We start from the raw sequence: 23,883 nt of genomic DNA on the forward strand, positions 1-23,883 counted from the left end.
TTGTTCACACTCCTCTGATTCTGATCCAGGCTCATACTCCTATGTTTCATTTATATGCTCCTCTGAGCCTTGTTCACACTCCTCTGACCCTTGGTCACACTCCTCTGACCCTTGTTCACACTCCTCTGATGCATGTTCACACTCCTATGTTTCATGTACACAGTCCTCCGACCCTTGTTCACACTCCTCTGATATATGTTCACACTCCTATGTTTCATGTACACGCTCCTCTGACCTTTGTTCACACTCCTATGTGTCATGTACACAGTCCTCTGACCCTTGTTCACACTCCTCTGATGCATGTTCACACTCCTATGTTTCATGTACACAGTCCTCTGACCCTTGTTCACACTCCTCTGAAGCATGTTCACACTCCTATGTTTCATGTACACAGTCCTCTGACCCTTGTTCACACTCCTCTGATGCATGTTCACACTCCTATGTTTCATGTACACACTCCTCTGACCCTTGTTCACACTCCTCTAACCCTTGTTCACACTCCTATGTTTCATGTACACGCTCCTCTGACCCCTGTTCACACTCCTCTGACCCATGTTCACACTCCTGTTTCATGTACACGCTCCTCTGACCCTTGTTCACACTCCTCTGACCCATGTACACACTCCTCTGATCCTTGCTCACACTCCTATGTTTCATGTACACACTCCTCTGACCCTTGTTCACACTCCGCTGACCCATGTTCACACTCATCTGACCCTTGTTCACACTCCTATGTTTCATGTACATGCTCCTCTGACCCTTGTTCACACTTCTCTGACCCATGTTCACACTCCTATGTTTCATGTACATGCTCTTCTGACCCTTGTTCACACTCCTCTGACCCATGTTCACACTCCTCTGATCCATGTACACACTCCTCTGATTCTGATCCAGGCTCATACTCCTATGTTTCATGTTCACGCTCCTCTGACCCTTGTTCACACTCCCCTGACCCATGCTCATACTCCTATGTTCCATGTACACACTCATCTGACCCTTTTTCACACTGCTCTGATGCATGTTCACACTCCCATGTTTCATGTACACAGTCCTCTGACCCTTGTTCACACTCCTCTGACCCATGTTCACACTTATCTGACCCATGTTCTCACTCCCCTGACCCTTGCTCATACTTCCATGTTCCATGTACACACTCCTCTGACCCTTGTTCACACTCCCCTGACCCATGCTCACACTTATCTGACCCATGTTCTCACTCCCCTGACCCTTGCTCATACTCTTATGTTCCATGTACACACTCCTCTGACCCTTGTTCAGACTCCTCTGACCCATGTTCACACTTATCTGACCCATGTTCTCACTCCCCTGACCCATGCTCATACTCCTATGTTCCATGTACACGTTCCTCTGACCCTTGTTCACACTCCCCTGACCCTTGTTCACACTCCTCTGATGCATGTTCACACTCCTATGTTTCATGTACACAGTCCTCTGACACTTGTTCACACTTCTCTGACTCAAGTTGACACTCCTCTGACCCATGTTCACACTCCTATTTTTCATGTACACACTCCTCTGACCCGAGTTCACAATCCTTTGACCCATGGCCACCCCCTGACTCTGCTATGTTTCACTTGACCCCTTTCAGCACTTCTCTGGCCCATGTACACAAGTCTCTAACCTAAGTCTACACTCTTCTGACCCATTGCCACCCCCTGACCCTGCTGAGTTTCACTTGACCCTCAACACTCCTATGACACATGTCTACACGCCTTTAACTCATGCTCACACACCTCTGGCTCATGTTCACACTCCTCTTACCCACATCATCAATATATACTTTATGCGGCATAAAAAAAAACAACCCCATAAAAGTACAAGCTAAAAATCATTTCATACATAAACAATCTCAACACCAGGGTGACGTATATAAACAAGCGTTACTAATCCCACTAACATCATATTATGAACCTAAAACTCCCTCCTCCACACGATTCATTACACGTGCTTCTTATCTCATCCGGGGGGAGGGCAGGCAACAGGCAATTCACACATCCCCTCTGATGTTCCTAAGGCGCATTGCCACTCTTAAAAAATTTACAGTACAATACAAGGTTAAAATCTCCGAGGAGAGTTTCAAATACAGTAAAGCCACCTTAGCCTGCCTAAACCCTGCTTTTTAGGTCTCGCACTGCGAACCGATCGCAAAGCGATCGTCGCTGCAAGACTCTATTGTAATCATTTCTACTTACAAGGAGTCAAGCGAGACAGGAGACAAGAGATGTGCACGCGCGCGTAAACGGAACAGGTCGCGCGCGCTTCCTGTCTCCCATGGCTCCTTGTAAGCAGACACACACGCACGCACACACACACACACACGCACGCGCACACACACACACAACCCCCCCCACCGCGCACACGCACACACACACACACACACACACACATATAGAGAACCCCCCTCGCCGCGCACACACACACACCCTTGCCCAGCTGTCGGCCGCGGCAGTTGTCGCTCACTACCACCTCCTCGATGCGCCGGAAAGACACCGTGTTCAGGCTCCAGTCCAGCAGCAGCAGCCGGGCGTCGAAGAGCAGCGTGTCGTCCGGCATCATGGCAGGAGCGGCCACGTGTCCATTCCCGATCGCCGTTACCAGCCCGGCAGGAGCGCGAGCCTCTGACGTGGCACGGTGGGTATGGGCTCCTGGCGCGCGCCGAAACAGGCGCAACCGCAGGGTGAATTAACTTGAAAACAAGCCGCGGCCCTAGCGTGACGTATATAACCTCTCCGATTAAGAGATCAGTACATAAAATGAACGTGAGAATTCCGATTCCAGGATAAACACGCACATTTTTAAGGCTTCTTTGCAAAATCTCTTAGATTAGTGAAAGCGTTTTTCTTTTTCCTGTGGTACTCTCACTGATACTGCTGCTGTTATCGGTAATGAGCTTGCTTATATTTGCGTTTAGACACACACACGATTTCACCCCTTCTCTTCCCGTCCGTACGTAAATAATTTCCCTTGATGAGCTGTCCAATTATCCACATCGCAATAGAAAGCGTCCGTCACTTGTACAGACGGGAACTCTTCATAAAGACAGAGCGCGGCAATTAGCATGGAGTGCTTGCCTTAAATGCCTGCTATTTGTAAGCGAACCAATCAGTACGTCAACCTGTCATCCACCTGACCATCCAAATAATTAGTGCTGAATCCTGTTTGCGCAAACCTATAAGAAAGGACTGGTGTTGTGTTATTGGCGGCCGGCAGGTGAGGAGGCGGAAGCCCACCCCTCTGTGATGGAACTCCGGTCAGTAGGCTGTCCCTACCTCACTCATTCAGAATTATTATAGTAAAAAAAGAACACCACAGCGGACCAAGCAATAAGCACCTCTACATCAAAAGTCCCATAAATGTTCAGTGTCATGTGCTGTCAAACCTCCAAGACCTGCTGTGGTTCGGTCTCACTGGATTCCTAGATAGAACTTGAAAGAAAGACGGAGAAGCAGCACCAGAAATAAAGTAATTCACAAAGGCCAAGTGTTCTGAAAATAGGTTCTTCTTTTTATTGAGCTTTTTGGTTTTAGGGGTGCACAGGACAGTCAACACGTTTCGCTCCCCACCTTGGGAGCTTCGTCAGGGCTGAAAGCAACGTGAAACATATATATACATTAATAAAAACACAATACAAAAACGACATAAAATGACAATATATACATGGTTAAAAAGGCAATCCATTTATACACAAAATTCACAATGATGGCATGGGAGATACTAAGGACAGACAATATTCATAATAAATCTCTTATACAAACAAAAGAAAGGGGGTAAAAATAAGATAGACAAATAAGTTGAACTGAAGTATGTTCCAATTCAGTGTGTAATATACATTGGTTCCTATCTGTGATAGATAGTTGTTGCATCCTATATTAAGGACTTACTAATGGGCAAGGACAAAGGGAGGAGATGTAAGGGAAACATAAACAGGGAGAGTAGAAAACACTAGAAAGCATGTTCAACTAAGCAGTGGAACATACAAAATAATAAATGGCAGAAGAACAATCTCACCAGAGTCAACAGGATATTAAACCAGCAGTAGTTACCTGGCCCAGACCAAACAAGCAGATTATGGCTCAGTCGCAGTCCAAATAAACAAAAAGTAAACTGTCATAGGACAAAAGAAAAAGAGGAGAAATACATTATCAAAGAAATATAGATATATAAAAGTTTTTGCAAAGAACACCATTCAAAAGCAAGGCACACAAAGGTGAGAAAATACAAGATCTCACCAAAAGTCAAAAAGGGATGTTGCACGGATATTAGTGAAGGAACTGAGCGTAGTAAGGACCAGATCACGTAAGATGAGGTTACAGGGCAATGGAATATATTGAAGCAACCTGTAACGGGAAGGAAGCAACTAAGACCTCCTCATTTCACATAAATATGTGCACAGTTGAGCATAAGTGTACGCATGATATATTAAAAAGTCATTAAGAAAAAATAAATTAAAAAAAGGGCAGTATAGGAAAGTGCCAACTACTTTTGCACGGTCGCATATTAGCATAAAACAGTCATTAACTATTACAAAAGCACACAGACTGTTAGGCAAAAGTATTTCATAAGCAGCCTAAATAGAGTGCCACCTGAGGTGACCATGACTGGGTGCAGGGATCACAAGGATAAAGACGCAAATATTACAATATATAAAATTAATGTATGTACCTATACTCAAATTTTACAATATAGGAATTATCAAGAGACAACCATAGTCAAATTTGAACAATATTATTCCAAAGTTTAAACATAGTTGCGAGACCAATTGTTGCAAAATAGAAATTTCTGAATAAATATCTAATAGAAATATCAAATAGTAACACAGTGCAAAAGGTGTTAATAGCCGTGACTCACATAAATCTGGGGTTCTTGAAAAGAATCGAAGAGACAAGGTCTTTCTTTGGATGACTTGACAGACCTTAATAAGCTGCCGAGCCCACTCGTACTATAATAAAACAGACCATAATACACGTAGACTAATCATTTTGCTAATGTCAGATTCATAGCATAGCAAGGTAAAAACCTATATCAAGGGCGCAATACTTCATATGCTAAAATAACAATCCCCACTTACATGCTCATGCCTAGGTTTCACAGACTCAAAATACAGTCACCGACTTCCTAAAGGGGTGAAACGTTTAAGTAAAGCCGTTTAAATTCGAGAAAAAGTTGGGTCTTAACAAAGTAATCGTGGTCTTAATGCTATATGCACAAGGTACCCGCAGTGCCGAGCCACCCCCACATTGAGTAATGGAATGCCATATATACGGCAGCACGATAGAAATGCTCTCAAAGATCGTCATACGTGTAGTTTAAAAGAGAGCCTCCCGCTTACCTCAAGGCAGAATCTCCTGCACCGCGAGTCCCCCGTTGCAAACGCCCACGCCATATTGCTAATGCGGGGTATGTTTTAAACTTAAGGGGAAGTCACGTGAAGCAATCACCTGACCATCACGTGATCATTCTCTCAGGGACATACCGGCCGCGGAGAGGTGTAGTCCTGCGAGTCAAGAATAGGCGCCATGTTTAAATGTCTAACGTAAGGGTACGGACTCGGTAACGTGAATGATGCATTAGTTAGCGAATTTTAAATCCCACAACACAAAAGGGGCAAACCTGAAAATTTTACAGGATTGATCCTCTGGTGGAAACACAAAAAAAAAAACGCATGGGTAGCGGGGGTCTAGTAGCATAAACGGACAGCAGGTGCTATGTATAAGAAACCTGACCTCAAAAAACGGCGGTCAATAACAGGAAGAGCGCAATAATAAACCAATGTAGATATTAAGAGAACTTAAAGGGGCAACTTGAATATTGACACCAATAGCTGCCTAATGAAACCCCCTCAAGGATACACAAACCAAAAGAAAGTGCAGTCACAGAAGTTGATAGCAGGCGCCATATTGGTATTCCTAAGGTGTAATCCCGAGGATCAAATAACGGGAAGAACGCACTAATAAGCATAAATTAATGCACAAAATGATTATGTATGTAGAAACGTCATTCTTTACCAGACCAGAGAGTCACATGGTGACAATGCAAAGCGTATACTCACAACTTACAGACGCTGTACACGGCCAGTGTCCTAACAGCAAGTAACAAGACGCGGGCCCCATGTCAGACTTCCCACAGTCCACGGATATCACTAGGGGCATTGTATGAATATACATGTGTCGATAATCCCAGTAGGGAAATGGTGTCCAATGGAGCACCAAAATGGGGGTTCCAAAAGTGCGCAGTCCCCCTAGCTAGTGAGATAGAAGTAAAAAGGCACATTGCGGAGCCATGTAGCCAAAGTGTGGCAGTGAGAAGCGAGCCATGGTACGCCGTCATGGCGGGCAAGTTCAATTCCATTTAGTCACCATTCAAAACATCAGTCTTCAGCTATTTTAGAGAGATAGAAACATATAAAAGAAAATGCAGGACTGAAAAACCAATCCAGCGGCAGGAATAGAGTGATATCAAAATATGAAAAAGGAAAATCACGGGAGGAATTCAAACTAAGGTGTATTGGACATTAAAAACATTGAGAGACATTGTATATGGTTTACAGTCTAGGGAACACAGACAAATTGAAAGTTGACACTTATAAAAACAGCTAGGCATCTTTTACAGTAGGAACAAATCTAATCACAAGGTGATGGTGAGAAACTATCTAGGAGACATGACAGATCTATGCAGGCATCAGCCAAGGGTGAAGGAATTGATCACAGGAAATGATGCATTTCATTATCAGAGTCATGCCCGCAATCAATCGCCCGTAGGCGACAAATCCATTTGGCTTCCTCCCTCCTCAGTGCTAGCTCCCTATTGCCGCCTCTCTTATTGGTGGATATATGTTTGATTGCGGGAAACCAGAAGGTGTTATTCTGATGTTCAGAATTGTAGTGGTCAGCAAGTGGGTGTCTCACGTCCCTATTTATGATTGCCCGGCGGTGCTCTTGTATGCGCAATTGTAGCGGTCGTGTGCTGCTTCCAACATAAATACGACCACACAAGCAACCAAGCACATAGACAGTGAAGGGAGTATTGCAATTACAAAATTGGGTTATCTTAAATTCCTGATTGCCGTTGTATGAAAACGTAGTGATTTTATTCCTACCCACATCACAAACAATGCACGTCCCACAGACAAAAAAGCCCGAAGGTTTAGGAGGCAACCAAGTAACTCTACTTGGAGGGGTAATGACATAGCTGGGACACAGTTGATTGCGTAGAGAGACGCCCCTCCTGTAAGTAACGGATGGCCTCTCACCTATATGGTCTTTGATGCCCACAATACCGGTTAGCAAATGCCAATTTCTGCGGAACACATTGAATATTTTATCCCTCTGCGTAGTGTATTGGGTGAAAAGTCTCCCTTTGTTACAGTTCTTATCCTTTGCATTGCTTCTGAGATTGTCACTCAATGTTGAGTCCCTATCCAGGGACACAACCCTCGTGATAGCTCTGTCAAGAGTTTTATGATCATAGCCGCGTTTTAGAAACCTTTGCCTGGTCTCAACCACATTTTCCCTGAAGGTGGTATCCTCACTACATATCCTCCGTATTCTTGTCAGTTCCCCAAAAGGAATATTTCTAACAACTGAGCCCGCATGCGCACTAGAGGCATGTAGGACTGAGTTGCAGGAAGTTTCCTTGCGGTAAAGTTTCCTTTGTATACGCCCATTCTCTATATAGAATGTAATGTCCAAGAAGTTAATACTGCTTTTGTGAAATGACATTGAAAATGCTGTCATTGAGATAAGCGAAGTAGTGCTCAAGATCTTCCAGGGTTCCAGACCAGAGACAGATAACATCATTGATGTACCGCCGCCAAAACACGATGATGTTGGTCCAGGGGGAGGCACATCGGGCCCAGGCATGCTCCTTCTCGTACCACCCCATAAAGAGGCAGGCGTACGAGGGGGCAAACCTGGAGCCCATCGCGGTACCACTGGTCTGTTGGTACCAGCGACCATCAAAGAGAAAAAAGTTGTAAATTTTGTCCTTGCCCATTAGTAAGTCCTTAATATAGGATGCAACAACTATCTATCACGGATAATAATAAATAATAATAAAAGGGATCTTATCATGCGCAAACTTAGCCCAGTGGGCATCAAGGCACCTAATTCCAAATCCAGCTCATAACAGAGAACTCTGCAGCTCAGCCTGTGTAGGCTCTAGAGAAGCACCACGTTTTTAGGGCCTTTTTAAACAGCGCCAGAGAGGGTAGCGTCTTCATCTACATCGGCAAGATGTTCCAGAGCTGTGGGGCAACGACGGAGAAGGCTCTCGCTCCCCATCTGGTGTACTTAAAGCGAGGGACGGCGAGTTGGAATTGTCTCGAAGAGCGCAAACACCTTGTAGGGTGATAGCGGGTAAGCAGGGAGCTGATAGCGCCTTTAGGTCTATCCTCAAGAGCTCTGTAAGTCAGACACAGAATTTTAAAGTGAATTCTGTGCTGGATAGGCAGCCAGCGAAGGTCTCTCCTCGCAGCAGTAGCAGAGGAAGACCTGGGAAGATCCAGGACGAAACGTGCAGCAGCGTTCTGCACTACTTGCAGTCGATGTATGAGGCCCTTGTTGGATTCCATGTAGAGAGAGTTGCAATAATCTAACCTGGAACCAACAAGGGCGACTTCAATCTGCTTGCGTTTGGATAGGAACCAAAGTATAATACACACTGAATTGGAACATACTTCACTTCAACTTATTTGTCTATTGTATTTTTACCCCCTTTCTTTTGTTTGTATAAGAGATTTATTATGAATATTGTGTCTGTCCTTAGTATTCCCATGCCATCATTGTGAATTTTGTGTATAAATGGATTGTCTTTTTAACCATGTATATATTGTCATTTTATGTCGTTTTTGTATTGTGTTTTCATTAATGTATATTTATGTTTCACGTTGCTTTCAGCCCTGACGAAGCTCCCAAGGTGGGGAGCGAAACGCGTTGGCTGTCCTGTGAGGTTCTGTATTTCGCTACTTTTTTCGTGTTCGTCTGCCATTTTGCATCTGGCCTCCATTTTGTGTTGCCCTCACTCAGGCAGCACCGCCAGCCAGGTATTTCTCAGTCATTTCCCTGCATTCACATACTAAGTAACCTTTTCGCCTCTATTTACAGGTCTAGTGTCAGGGTCTGACCGAACACAACAATCCATGTCTTATTAACGAATCCCCGTCCAGACTATCTGTAGGTTCGCACCATTCTTTCCTGAGGCTATCTTATCTGCTGTCCTTCGCCGTTCCCTCCATGAACTCTCTGATTCCACAACTGTCCTTCTTACGCATACAAATGTGTTTCTTCACCTGCAAGTTGGATTGTGTGGGTTCATTTGCGAATGGCTTAAGGGGTTGTGTAACAAACACAGCCGACAACCAAGTTTGTTTGAAGTTACGTAATACTTTGCCTTCCGAGCCCCTCGCATTTGTCTGATTTGTATGTCTTGGGATTGTTCATTGTGTATCTCAAATGTATATAAACCCGTGTGCCGCAGAGTTCGAGAGCAGTCTCCTTTGAACATCCTTTCTGTACTTCAGGGACAACTGTGCTGGCTGCAGCGAATAAAATACGATCTACTACGCCAACGGAGTGTCCGGTGTCTCTGTTCGACCAGGCAGGAGAACTCGAAGATTTAGGCATACCCTGCGCCGCAGGCCCTTTATTCCGTCCGGTTCTTCACCTGTACACCCCTTAAACCAAAAAGCTCAATAAAAAGAAGAACCTCTTTTCAGAACACTTGGCCTTTGTGAATGACTTTATTTCTGGTGCCGCCTCTACGTCTTTCTTTCACAATCAGCATTATTAGCTTGAGGCTGTTCACGGTGTAGTGAAAAGGTTGAGGGTGCACTTTAAGCCACCATGACTGATGCCGACTGCTCCGCGTACCGGCTGCTCAGTGTGGTGGAGGGTCGGCTCATGTCAGGGAAGGAGAAAGGGTCCCCAACGGAGAAGCAGCCGCAGGTGACCTTCGGGGTCGGCGAGCTGTGGCACAGATTCAAAGTGGTGACAAATGAAATGACTGTTACCACGAACGGTAGGTGAGTGCACTTATGTGGACGCACCGCGACTCTATGAATATTTACGCGGGGTCTGCGAGGTTGCGTCGTGCGTGCACGCATTGTTTTTTAAAACGATTTCAAAGCACATCTGCCGGTTGAGTGCTTGACCCGGTGTGATAACATACATATGTGTTGATCACAGGTCAATTTCTACTGGACCTTTGTTCCACTGGTTCAGACCGTTTCTTTTTCAAGCAATTTCTTGTTTGTGGCATTTTTTTTTTGAACGTTTTTTGGTATATAATGAAATATCAAACATACTGGTCTTCACATGTGAAGAAGAGAGTCTGTGGTTTCTAAAAGCAAAGTGATGTCAGAAGACTTTTACAGACCAAGCCATGCAACTGACAGACATATGACCATAGGTTGTGTATTTTGAATCATTCATTCACCACTTGGGGCATCTTTGTGCTGAATAGCAGATGTTTATTTTTATCCACCTTAATCGTACTCATTTTATCGACCACGGAAGGATGAATGGCTGAGTGGCCCTGCCAGGGTTTCAGTCTGTGACTGTGAGGCAAAACACAGATCCATGGAGTGGGTGCTTTATTCCACAGAGCCGCGGGCCCAACCAGAGAGGGGTCTGGAGACAGTGATGAACTTTTGTCACATCCTGAATATGCAAATTTGTGATGATCAATGTTTTGTGTGTATGTGTTTGAATGTGTTTAGGGAACATTGAATTTGTGGCTCTTTGGTGCAGTAGCACATTTTTCGTTTGGAGAAAGTATTGCTTAAAAAATATAATTCACTAAAACTTATAACAAAAAGTTCGGACCGTATGTATGTGAGGCTAATCACATAATGCATGTATTGAAGGGTATTTAAACATACGGTAGATGAGCTTAAGTGAAAAGTTGTTTCACTTTGCAAAAATATCAATACATCTGGCATTCAACGCCTGCTGCATCTTAGGGGGCTTATGCGCCTGCACATGCTTATTGTCACTCACCACTAAGCCATGTACACATGCTTCTTTTTGTAAGTTGCAAATAAGAACGCAAACTGAATGGATATGAGCTAGAAACATATTGACAGACAAAAAAGATAAGCAAATAATCGGACACTAGACAGCATACATAAACAGAAAGCAAGATAGATAGATAGATAGATAGATAGATAGATAGATAGATAGATAGATAGATAGATAGATAGATAGATAGATAGATAGATAGATAGATAGATAGATAGATAGATAGATAGATAGATAGAGAGAGAGAGAGAGAGAGAGAGATAGATAGATAGATAGATAGATAGATAGATAGATAGATAGATAGATAGATAGATAGATAGATAGATAGATAGATAGATAGAAAGATAGATAGATAGATAGATAGATAGAGAGATAGATAGATAGATAGATAGATAGATAGATAGATAGATAGATAGATAGATAGATAGATAGATAGATAGATAGATAGATAGATAGATAGATAGATAGATAGATAGATAGATAGATAGATATAGATAGATAGATAGATAGATAGATAGATAGATAGATAGATAGATAGATAGATTTATTGACCACAGTGAATTTCGATCTCAAGTTGCGAAGTCCCCCAATAGTTTTTTTAACGTGGACATTGAGGAAAGCAATAAAATGAAGGAGTGACGGATGGGTGGATAGATGAATGAATGGATAGATAGATAGAATAATTGATTGATTTAATAGACAACCACAGTTATTTTTTAAATCAAGTTGAGAAGTATCGCTATAATTTTTGACCTTGAAAATTGAGGACACATGAATATATTGATTAGTTTTCTAAACAGCATATACGAAGAGAGTGTGACAGTCCGCATCTTGCATATTTCGCCAAAACTTGCTTATAAAAAATGCCACTGGGTTCTGAGCACAGGATGGGATTGTGCGGCTCCTTCAAGATGAATGTATGGACAGCGCTGCACTGATAGTAGGAGAGTTTTGCCACTGATGCCCAAACATAATAGAATAAGCTAAAATTTTCAAAGTAGAAAATGTAAAACAGTGTCAGGCGCACATATTTAAGAAAGCAGTTGCATAGGGGGGAAAACAAGCATTTGCAATGCAATAGGTCTCGCATTTACTAGTAGTTTGAGCTATTGGCATTGCAAATAACAATGCCTTTTATTTTTGTTTTCAAAAGGCATTGTCATTTACAATGCCAATAGCTTAAACTTGCGTGAATGCGAGACCTATTGCATTGCAAATGCTTGTTTTAAAATTCTTTTAAAAAAATACTTCCTTGGGTGCATATAAAAAGGGCATAGCAATACAAAATGAAGGGTGTCCTGCGGAGATCGTTGATCGCAGCCGCAGGGACCCTCCTGCTCCACCGTCTTGGTAAAACCTGCTGGCACCGCAAGGCTATGATGTAAGGAGTCCAACCTAAAAAGCGTCATTGTGCACTGTGAATGAGGTACAGATAGGGTTCAATGCCCAAGCAGGATTAGGTCAGGATGTGCATTCTCACTGCAGGTTTTCTTATCTCATGATCTTCCCTGCTGGAACCCAGAAGTTTCTAAAGCTCCCCCTTGACCATAACCTTGTCCTTGGCCAGCAATTTCGTTGGGTGAGTAAAACATTCTGGACAACCCAGAACCTCAAAGGATTCCCTGATATAGTTAAGCCACGGGATGGTCATCCCTTTATCACGTGCCATGCAGTCCTTTATAACTTCTCTTGTCAGGGCCGCCTCTGGATTTGTCCAGATTTTGACCCAACAACTAATGGGTTTTAGTTTTAACCTGTCATTAATATGAGCAGCACCCAGTTCCTCATGGACAATAAAGCCCGGGGTACTTTGTGGCACTTTCAATAATCTTCTAAACAATGTATTCTCTTCAATAGGGAGGGACTTGAGATCCACAAAGCCCCACATTTCGCTGCCGTCGAGTACTTTAGCACAACAGATTGAATTTGGTCAGGGGACCAGCGACCCAGCCTGTGTGCATAATTCATGATCGCCCCTGTGCTTCTAGTCAGGGTGCAACATTGTTCCTCCAACAAAGGTTTAAAATTAAGCCTAGAGTCAACTAACATCTCCGAATATGAAAAAGACTGGACTTTTTCTATACAATGCGCCCCGATCGTATATTTATATTTCTTTGTACCTTCCCTACCTCCAATATATACGATTTGCCAAGGTTTGCTGACAGGTCCAGCCTCTCCATAAAATGGACAAACCCGTCTAACAATCTTTGGAGGCCCGAGGGGTTGGGGCCAGAAGTACCGCATCATCTGCATAAAGTAGAAGCTGAACCCCCCTAGGACCTATCCTTGGCGAGTCCACTCCCAGACCAGACAGGGCTTTCTCTAAGCCGTTAATGTACAAGGTGAAATTATACAACCCTGTCTGACTCCCCTTGTACATGGGAACTGGTCAGTCACGCTGCCCTCCTCGTTATACCTAACCTGGGCAGGGGTGTCAAGATGTTTACCAGACCCAGGTCCACTCCAAACTCCTCCATGATTCCCATCATTTCTTTCGATTCACCCGATCGAATGCCGCCTTCAGATCCATAAAGGACAAGTACACGGTCTCTTGACCAGCGACCATGTACTTGGCCGTCAGGAGGTACAGGTTAAGGAATTGGTCAGTTGTAGAACGTCCGACCCTAAACCAATACTGCGTGTCGGTGATAATCTTATATTCCTCTGCCCAATCTATTAAACGATTAAGTATGGCCCGGCCAAGAACTTTCATGGACACATCAATAAGGGAGATGGGACGATAACAAGACGGGCTCTCCCTATCTCCCTTCTTGAAGATTGGTGCGATTATTGCTGTTGACCAAGATGCAGGCATACCCGGGCTTTCTGCAGCATTTATGCCCCTAGTCAGTATGGGGACCCACAGATCAACTTGAGCTAAAAACAGGTCAGGGGGGACCCCGTCTGGTCCCGGCGCTTTGTCCCTAGTCAGTCCCTCCACAACCGCCTTGACTTCATTCAGCGAAAAGATTATATGTTCTTCCCTTCCTTGCCCCTCCTTAATTACGGGACAGTCCTGCATGGTACTATAATTATATTGGCCATTAAAATACTCGAACCATGACTGAAATATGGTTTACTATCGTGGGCTTATCCCGATCTTGGAAGCATGGTTCATTGATGACCTTCCAGAATGCCGTCATATTTTTGGTGTCTGCTGCTTCCATCATGTTCTCCCTGGCCTGCTGTTGCAGAGAAGTTTTGCGGCGCTTGACGGCCTCTTTATATGAGTCTTGACACGCCGTAACCCTACTTTTGTCCCTAGAGTAGGTTTTCAGTGCCAGTTTCAGCTCTCTCAAGGCCTTGGAGCAGGCCTGATCAAACCACCCATGTTCCGCCGTACCTTTTTCTCCGGGCTTGGCCCTGAGGAGTCTATCGATATGCATCGTGACCCCTTCATCGGCCTTGACTAAACCAGCCCCTTTTTCTGCCGCATTCAGGCACCTCCATACATAATGGTCTTTGTCTTTGTCCGCCATTAATGCTCCATGAAAGGCATCAACGTCAATCTGGGACCAACTCAGCCTTCTCCCTTGATCAACCGCTGTTAACACCCCACTCACACCCCTCTTTTCCTGGGATCTGGTCATGTTGGGGTCCCTCAACGCAATAACTAAGGGGTTATGATCACTAGATGCGCTCGATTGTATATCAAACCCCAGGACCTCGTGTTTCAATGTATTTGATACAAAGATAACATCTGTACCTGAGTCGCAGCCTCTCCCTTTGCAGGGTGGGCGCCCCCGCCAGGATCCCCTCCTTTCAATAGGTCCATGGTGTGTTGGAGCGCATACGTTCCAGCACCTTATGGAGCTCTCTTCCCTCTATAGTGTGCTCTAAGTGGGGGCCCTTTTCCAGGGGGCAGGAAGACCAGTCGCCCCATCTATTTTTCACATTAGGACAAAGATGACAATTGAAGCGCCAGCGGGTACATGCGTCACCCTGGTCAACCTCCTCCGCCAGACTTTTTTAAATCTAATCAATGGGGACCTTGCTGATATCGCATTATAAAAATTCACAAAGAGTATCTTCTGGCCCCTCGTGCATAGTTTTAACCCCTGTAGAACATCAGAGTCCCAGCTCAGGTCTTCCCATGTCCCTTTCAATTTTAAATCCACGTACGTGACCAGCCCTCCCTTGGCTCTTCCCGCCAGCCCTTTTCGTGCGGGAACAAAAATCCTTTTGAATCCTCCCAGGGCTAGCGGGTCTCAATTCCATTCCCATGACTCCTGCAGACATATGACCTGGAAGTTTTCTATGTAAGCCAACCAGTCATTATTTGTTAGTTCGGCTGAGAGAGCCGCTATATTCCAAGACATAATCTTTATAGTGCCTTGGCCGGGAATAACTGTACTGGGCAATATCTGACCGCCTTTGAGCGGAGACTGGGCTTGTAATGTCTGCCCTTTCCCGTTTTTATGGCGGCTATCATGGGCTCTCTCCGGGGGAACAGTAGTTGGTGTGCTCCCTGATATTACTAGGGGGCCTCCAACTGCGTAGCTGCACGGAGCAATGGCCTCGCTGGAGCCATCCCCAAGGCCAGAGCTCCCTTCGCGTCAATCCATCTCTTCTGGGTCCTGACTGTTTGCAAGTGGGGCATAACGGTTTCTTATGAGTAACAAGGGCCCCCCTCCAGCACGACCACTGTGCTCTCGCCAGTCGATCTCTCTTGGGGGTCTTATCCTTGGGTCCCGATAAAAAAAAAAACAGCGGTAGCAACTGGATGGACAATGGACATACCACTCTCCCCCCGGAAGCCCCCCCCCCCGGGAATGGGCAAGAAGACCTGAACCAGCCCCGGAAATCTGAAATTTAAAATCACTGTGTCCCCTGCAAAACACTTCCTGCTGCGACCTATGCAGGACACCCTTCTGCCCATTCCGATGAGCCTGTAGTGCTCCAGCTTGAACTGGGCATTTTTACTTAGCCAATGGGCTGCCTTATTAATTAGCTTTTGAGGGGTTTCTTCTCGAGTTTCAGTCGAGGCAGGGCCTCCTGTCAACACTGTTGTATATGGTCACGCGTGCATTGCCCATGTCGTCGGCTTTCCTTTCCCTTTGTTGTAAATCCACCTGTGATACTCCCCCATCCCATCGGTGCGTCGGGCTGCCCTGTCTTGCGTTTCTATGAGTTGGGAGGTGACTATACTAGGTGAACCCCTCTTCAGTTCTAACAGTAGGGTCACTTTCTCTTCGATCGCAGTAATTATCGTATGGAGCGGGGCTAATTGGCTGGTGAGGAAAGTTTCCAGCCTTAGCCATCCTCGGCCTCCTCCCTCATAGTGGTGACGTGTCTCCATGCATGGGGCGGCCTCCTCGCTCATAGTGGTGACGTGTCTCCATGCATGGGGCGGCCTCCTCGCTCATGGTGGTGACATGTCTCCATGCATGGGGTGGCCCCCTCCCTCATAGTGGTGACATGTCTCCATGCATGGGGCGGCCTCCTCCCTCATAATGGTGACGTGTCTCCATGCATGGGCGGCCTCCTCCCTCATAGTGGTGACTGTCTCCATGCATGGGGCGGCCTCCTCGCTCATGGTGGTGACATGTCTCCATGCATGGGGCGGCCTCCTCCCTCATAGTGGTGACGTGTCTCCCTGCATGGGGCGGCCTCCTCCCTCATAGTGGTGACGTGTCTCCATGCATGGGGCGGCCCTCCTACCTCATAGTGGTGACTTGTCTACATGCATGGGGCGGCCTCCTACCTCATAGTGGTGACGTGTCTCCATGCATGGGGCGGCCTCCTCCCTCATAGTGGTGACGTGTCTCCATGCATGGAGCGGCCTCCTCCCTCATAGTGGTGACATGTCTCCATGCATGGGGAGGCCTCCTCGCTCCAGTGGTGACGTGTCTACATGCATGGGGCGGCCTCCTCGCTCCAGTGGTGACGTGTCTCCATGCATGGGGAGGCCTCCTCCCTCATAGTGGTGACATGTCTCCATGCATGGGGCGGCCTCCTCCCTCATAGTGGTGACGTGTCTCCCTGCATGGGGCGGCCTCCTCCCTCATAGTGGTGACGTGTCTCCATGCATGGGACGGCCCTCCTACCTCATAGTGGTGACTTGTCTACATGCATGGGGCGGCCTCCTACCTCATAGTGGTGACGTGTCTCCATGCATGGGGCGGCCTCCTCCCTCATAGTGGTGACATGTCTCCATGCATGGGGCGGCCTCCTCCCTCATAGTGGTGACATGTCTCCATGCATGGGGCGGCCTCCTCCCTCATAGTGGTGACGTGTCTCCCTGCATGGGGCGGCCTCCTCCCTCATAGTGGTGACGTGTCTCCATGCATGGGGCGGCCCTCCTACCTCATAGTGGTGACTTGTCTACATGCATGGGGCGGCCTCCTACCTCATAGTGGTGACGTGTCTCCATGCATGGGGCGGCCTCCTCCCTCATAGTGGTGACGTGTCTCCATGCATGGGGCGGCCTCCTCCCTCATAGTGGTGACATGTCTCCATGCATGGGGAGGCCTCCTCGCTCCAGTGGTGACGTGTCTACATGCATGGGGCGGCCTCCTCGCTCCAGTGGTGACGTGTCTCCATGCATGGGGAGGCCTCCTCCCTCATAGTGGTGACATGTCTACATGCATGGGGCGGCCTCCTCCCTCATAGTGGTGACATGTCTACATGCATGGGGCGGCCTCCTCCCTCAAAGTGGTGACATGTCTCCATGCATGGGGCGGCCTCCTCCCTCATAGTGGTGACATGTCTCCATGCATGGGGCGGCCTCCTACCTCATAGTGGTGACATGTCTCCATGCATGGGGCGGCCCTCCTCCCTCATAATGGTGACGTGTCTCCATGCATGGGGCGGCCTCCTCGCTCATAGTGGTGACATGTCTACATGCATGGGGCGGCCTCCTCGCTCCAGTGGTGACGTGTCTCCATGCATGGGGAGGCCTCCTCCCTCATAGTGGTGACATGTCTACATGCATGGGGCGGCCTCCTCCCTCAAAGTGGTGACATGTCTCCATGCATGGGGCGGCCTCCTCCCTCATAGTGGTGACATGTCTCCATGCATGGGGCGGCCTCCTACCTCATAGTGGTGACGTGTCTCCATGCATGGGGCGGCCCTCCTCCCTCATAATGGTGACGTGTCTCCATGCATGGGGCGGCCTCCTCGCTCATAGTGGTGACATGTCTACATGCATGGGGCGGCCTCCTCGCTCCAGTGGTGACGTGTCTCCATGCATGGGGAGGCCTCCTCCCTCAAAGTGGTGACATGTCTCCATGCATGGGGCGGCCTCCTCCCTCATAGTGGTGACATGTCTCCATGCATGGGGCGGCCTCCTACCTCATAGTGGTGACGTGTCTACATGCATGGGGCGGCCTCCTCCCTCATAGTGGTGACGTGTCTCCATGCCTGGGGCGGCCTCCTCCCTCATAGTGGTGACATGTCTACATGCATGGAGCGGCCTCCTCCCTCATAGTGGTGACGTGTCTCCATGCATGGGGCGGCCCTCCTCCCTCATAGTGGTGACGTGTCTCCATGCATGGGGCGGCCTCCTCCCTCATAGTGGTGACGTGTCTCCATGCCTGGGGCGGCCTCCTCCCTCATAGTGGTGACGTGTCTCCCTGCATGGGGCGGCCTCCTCCCTCATAGTGGTGACGTGTCTCCTTGCCTGGAGTGGCCTCCTCGCTCATAGTGGTGACGTGTCTCCATGCATGGGGCGGCCTTCTCCCTCATAGTGGAGACATGTCTACTTGCATGGAGCAGCCTCCTCCCTCATAGTGGTGACGTGTCTCCATGCATGGAGCGGCCTCCTCCCTCATAGTGGTGACGTGTCTCCATGCATGGGGCGGCCTCCTCCCTCATAGTGTTGACATGTCTACATGCATGGGGCGGCCTCCTCCCTCATAGTGGTGACGTGTCTCCATGCATGGGGCGGCCTCCTCCCTCATAGTGGTGACATGTCTACATGCATGGGGCGGCCTCCTCCCTCATAGTGGTGACATGTCTCCATGCATGGGGGGGCCTCCTCCCTCATAGTGGTGGCGTGTCTCCATGCATGGGGCGGCCTCCTCCCTCATAGTGGTGACATGTCTCCATGCATGGGGAGGCCTCCTCGCTCCAGTGGTGACGTGTCTACATGCATGGGGCGGCCTCCTCGCTCCAGTGGTGACGTGTCTCCATGCATGGGGAGGCCTCCTCCCTCATAGTGGTGACATGTCTACATGCATGGGGCGGCCTCCTCCCTCATAGTGGTGACATGTCTACATGCATGGGGCGGCCTCCTCCCTCAAAGTGGTGACATGTCTCCATGCATGGGGCGGCCTCCTCCCTCATAGTGGTGACATGTCTCCATGCATGGGGCGGCCTCCTACCTCATAGTGGTGACATGTCTCCATGCATGGGGCGGCCCTCCTCCCTCATAATGGTGACGTGTCTCCATGCATGGGGCGGCCTCCTCGCTCATAGTGGTGACATGTCTACATGCATGGGGCGGCCTCCTCGCTCCAGTGGTGACGTGTCTCCATGCATGGGGAGGCCTCCTCCCTCATAGTGGTGACATGTCTACATGCATGGGGCGGCCTCCTCCCTCAAAGTGGTGACATGTCTCCATGCATGGGGCGGCCTCCTCCCTCATAGTGGTGACATGTCTCCATGCATGGGGCGGCCTCCTACCTCATAGTGGTGACGTGTCTCCATGCATGGGGCGGCCCTCCTCCCTCATAATGGTGACGTGTCTCCATGCATGGGGCGGCCTCCTCGCTCATAGTGGTGACATGTCTACATGCATGGGGCGGCCTCCTCGCTCCAGTGGTGACGTGTCTCCATGCATGGGGAGGCCTCCTCCCTCAAAGTGGTGACATGTCTCCATGCATGGGGCGGCCTCCTCCCTCATAGTGGTGACATGTCTCCATGCATGGGGCGGCCTCCTACCTCATAGTGGTGACGTGTCTACATGCATGGGGCGGCCTCCTCCCTCATAGTGGTGACGTGTCTCCATGCCTGGGGCGGCCTCCTCCCTCATAGTGGTGACATGTCTCCATGCATGGGGCGGCCTCCTACCTCATAGTGGTGACGTGTCTACATGCATGGGGCGGCCTCCTCCCTCATAGTGGTGACGTGTCTCCATGCCTGGGGCAGCCTCATCCCTCATAGTGGTGACATGTCTCCATGCATGGGGCGGCATCCCCGCTCATAGTGGTGACATGTCTCCATGCATGTGGCGGCCTCCTCCCTCATAGTGGTGACGTGTCTCCATGCCTGGGGCGGCCTCCTCCCTCATAGTGGTGACGTGTCTCCATGCATGGGGCGGCCTCCTCCCTCATAGTGGTGACGTGTCTCCATGCATGGGGCGGCCTCCTCCCTCATAGTGGTGACGTGTCTCCATGCATGGGGCGGCCTCCTCCCTCATAGTGGTGACGTGTCTACATGCATGGGGCGGCCTCCTCCCTCATAGTGGTGACATGTCTACATGCATGGAGCAGCCTCCTCCCTCATAGTGGTGACGTGTCTCCATGCATGGGGCGGCCTCCTCCCTCATAGTGGTGACATGTCTACATGCATGGAGCAGCCTCCTCCCTCATAGTGGTGACGTGTCTCCATGCATGGGGCGGCCTCCTCCCTCATAGTGGTGACGTGTCTCCATGCCTGGGGCGGCCTCCTCCCTCATAGTGGTGACGTGTCTCCATGCATGGGGCGGCCTCCTCCCTCATAGTGGTGACGTGTCTCCATGCATGGGGTGGCCTCCTCGCTCCAGTGGTGACGTGTCTCCATGCATGGGGCGGCCTCCTCCCTCATAGTGGTGACGTGTCTCCATGCCTGGGGTGGCCTCCTCGCTCATAGTGGTGACGTGTCTCCATGCATGGGGCGGCCTTCTCCCTCATAGTGGAGACATGTCTACATGCATGGAGCAGCCTCCTCCCTCATAGTGGTGACGTGTCTACATGCCTGGGGCCGCCTCCTCGCTCCAGTGGTGACGTGTCTCCATGCATGGAGCGGCCTCCTCCCTCATAGTGGTGACATGTCTCCATGCATGGGGCGGCCTCATCCCTCATAGTGGTGGCGTGTCTCCATGCATGGGGTGGCCTCCTCCCTCATAGTGGTGACATGTCTCCATGCATGGGGCGGCCTCATCCCTCATAGTGGTGACGTGTCTCCATGCATGGGGCGGCCTCCTCCCTCATAGTGGTGACGTGCCTACATGCATGGGGCGGCCTCCTCCCTCATAGTGGTGACAATTCTCCATGCCTGGGGCGGCCTCCTCCCTCATAGTGGTGACGTGTCTCCATGCATAGGGCGGCCTCCTCCCTCATAGTGCTGACGTGTCTCCATGCATGGGGCGGCCTCCTCCCTCATAGTGGTGACGTGTCTCCATGCATGGGGCGGCCCTCCTCCCTCGCCCCAGTGGTGACGTGTCTCCATGCATGGGGTTGCCTCCTCCCTCATAGTGCTGATATGTCTACATGCATGGGGCAACCTCCTCCCTCATAGTGGTGACGTGTCTCCATGCATGGGGCGGCCTCCTCCCTCATAGTGGTGACGTGTCTCCATGCATGGGGTGGCCTCCTCGCTCATAGTGGTGACGTGTCTCCATGCATGGGGCGGCCTCCTCCCTCATAGTGGTGACATGTCTACATGCATGGAGCGGCCTCCTCCCTCATAGTGGTGACGTGTCTCCATGCATGGGGCGGCCCTCCTCCCTCATAGTGGTGATGTGTCTACATGCATGGGGCGGCCTCCTCCCTCATAGTGGTGACATGTCTACATGCATGGGGCGGCCTCCTCCCTCATAGTGCTGATATGTCTACATGCATGGGGCGGCCTCCTCCCTCATAGTGGTGACATGTCTACATGCATGGAGCGGCCTCCTCCCTCATAGTGGTGACGTGTCTCCATGCATGGGGCGGCCTCCTCGCTAATAGTGGTGACGTGTCTCCATGCATGGGGCGGCCTCCTCCCTCATAGTGGTGATGTGTCTCCATGCATGGGGCGGCCTCCTCCCTCATAGTGGTGATGTGTCCCCGTGCATGGGGCGGCCTCCTCCCTCATAGTGGTGATGTGTCTCCATGCATGGGGCGGCCTCCTCCCTCATAGTGGTGATGTGTCTACATGCATGGGGCGGCCTCCTCCCTCATAGTGGTGGCGTGGCTACATGCATGGGGCGGCCCTCCTCCCTCATAGTGGTGACGTGTCTCCATGCATGGGGCGGCCTCCTCCCTCATAGTGGTGACGTGTCCCCGTGCATGGGGCGGCCTCCTCGCTCATAGTGGTGACGTGTCTACATGCATGGGGCGGCCTCCTCGCTCATAGTGGTGACGTGTCTCCATGCATGGGGCGGCCTCCTCCCTCATAGTGGTGACGTGTCCCCGTGCATGGGGCGGCCTCCTCGCTCATAGTGGTGACGTGTCTCCATGCATGGGGCGGCCTCCTCCCTCATAGTGGTGACGTGTCCCCGTGCATGGGGCGGCCTCCTCGCTCATAGTGGTGACGTGTCTCCATGCATGGGGCGGCCTCCTCCCTCATAGTGGTGACGTGTCCCCGTGCATGGGGCGGCCTCCTCGCTCATAGTGGTGACGTGTCTCCATGCATGGGGCGGCCTCCTCCCTCATAGTGGTGACGTGTCCCCGTGCATGGGGCGGCCTCCTCCCTCATAGTGGTGACGTGTCTCCATGCATGGGGCGGCCTCCTCCCTCATAGTGGTGACGTGTCTACATGCATGGGGCGGCCTCCTCCCTCATAGTGGTGACATGTCTCCATGCATGGGGCGGCCTCCTCCCTCATAGTGGTGACGTGTCTCCATGCATGGGGCGGCCTCCTCCCTCATAGTGGTGACGTGTCCCCGTGCATGGGGCGGCCTCCTCGCTCATAGTGGTGACGTGTCTCCATGCATGGGGCGGCCTCCTCCCTCATAGTGGTGACGTGTCTCCATGCATGGGGCGGCCTCCTCCCTCATAGTGGTGACGTGTCTACATGCATGGGGCGGCCTCCTCCCTCATAGTGGTGACGTGTCTCCATGCATGGGGCGGCCTCCTCCCTCATAGTGGTGACATGTCTCCATGCATGGGGCGGCCCTCCTCCCTCATAGTGGTGACGTGTCTACATGCATGGGGCGGCCCCCTCCCTCATAGTGGTGATGTGTCTCCATGCATGGGGCGGCCTCCTCCCTCATAGTGGTGACGTGTCTCCATGCATGGGGCGGCCTCCTCCCTCATAGTGGGGACGTGTCTACATGCATGGGGCGGCCTCCTCCCTCATAGTGGTGACGTGTCTCCATGCATGGGGCGGCCTCCTCCCCACATAGTGGTGACGTGTCTCCATGCATGGGGCAGCCTCCTCCCTCATAGTGGTGACGTGTCTACATGCATGGGGCGGCCTCCTCCCTCATAGTGGTGACGTGTCTCCATGCATGGGGCGGCCTCCTCCCCACATAGTGGTGACGTGTCTCCATGCATGGGGCAGCCTCCTCCCTCATAGTGGTGACGTGTCTACATGCATGGGGCGGCCTCCTCCCTCATAGTGGTGACACGTCTACATGCCTGGGGCGGCCCTCCTCCCTCATAGTGGTGACGTGTCTACATGCATGGGGCGGCCTCCTCCCTCATAGTGGTGACGTGTCTCCATGCATGGGGCGGCCTCCTCCCCACATAGTGGTGACGTGTCTCCATGCATGGGGCAGCCTCCTCCCTCATAGTGGTGACGTGTCTACATGCATGGGGCGGCCTCCTCCCTCATAGTGGTGACACGTCTACATGCCTGGGACGGCCCTCCTCCCTCATAGTGGTGACGTGTCTACATGCATGGGGCGGCCTCCTCCCTCATAGTGGTGACACGTCTACAGGCCTGGGGCGGCCCTCCTCCCTCATAGTGGTGACGTGTCTACATGCATGGGGCGGCCTCC

The 23,883-nt window shown here is 50.0% G+C and overlaps 1 long non-coding RNA gene across 1 annotated transcript; it reads right to left on the minus strand.

The window, feature by feature from the left end:
* Positions 1–3,503: 3,503 nt before the first annotated feature.
* On the minus strand, positions 3,504–5,424 carry LOC147662956 (uncharacterized). The gene is made up of 5 exons (XR_015305457.1): positions 5,351–5,424; positions 4,870–4,960; positions 4,251–4,358; positions 4,065–4,125; positions 3,504–3,603 (listed from the first exon to the last, which is right to left on the minus strand). It is a non-coding gene; the product is annotated as an uncharacterized LOC147662956 (long non-coding RNA).
* Between the last annotated feature and the right edge of the window lie 18,459 nt (positions 5,425–23,883).

Source organism: Lissotriton vulgaris, unplaced genomic scaffold, assembly GCF_964263255.1.
Source record: "Lissotriton vulgaris unplaced genomic scaffold, aLisVul1.2 SCAFFOLD_995, whole genome shotgun sequence".
In the NCBI taxonomy this organism is placed as follows: domain Eukaryota; kingdom Metazoa; phylum Chordata; class Amphibia; order Caudata; family Salamandridae; genus Lissotriton; species Lissotriton vulgaris.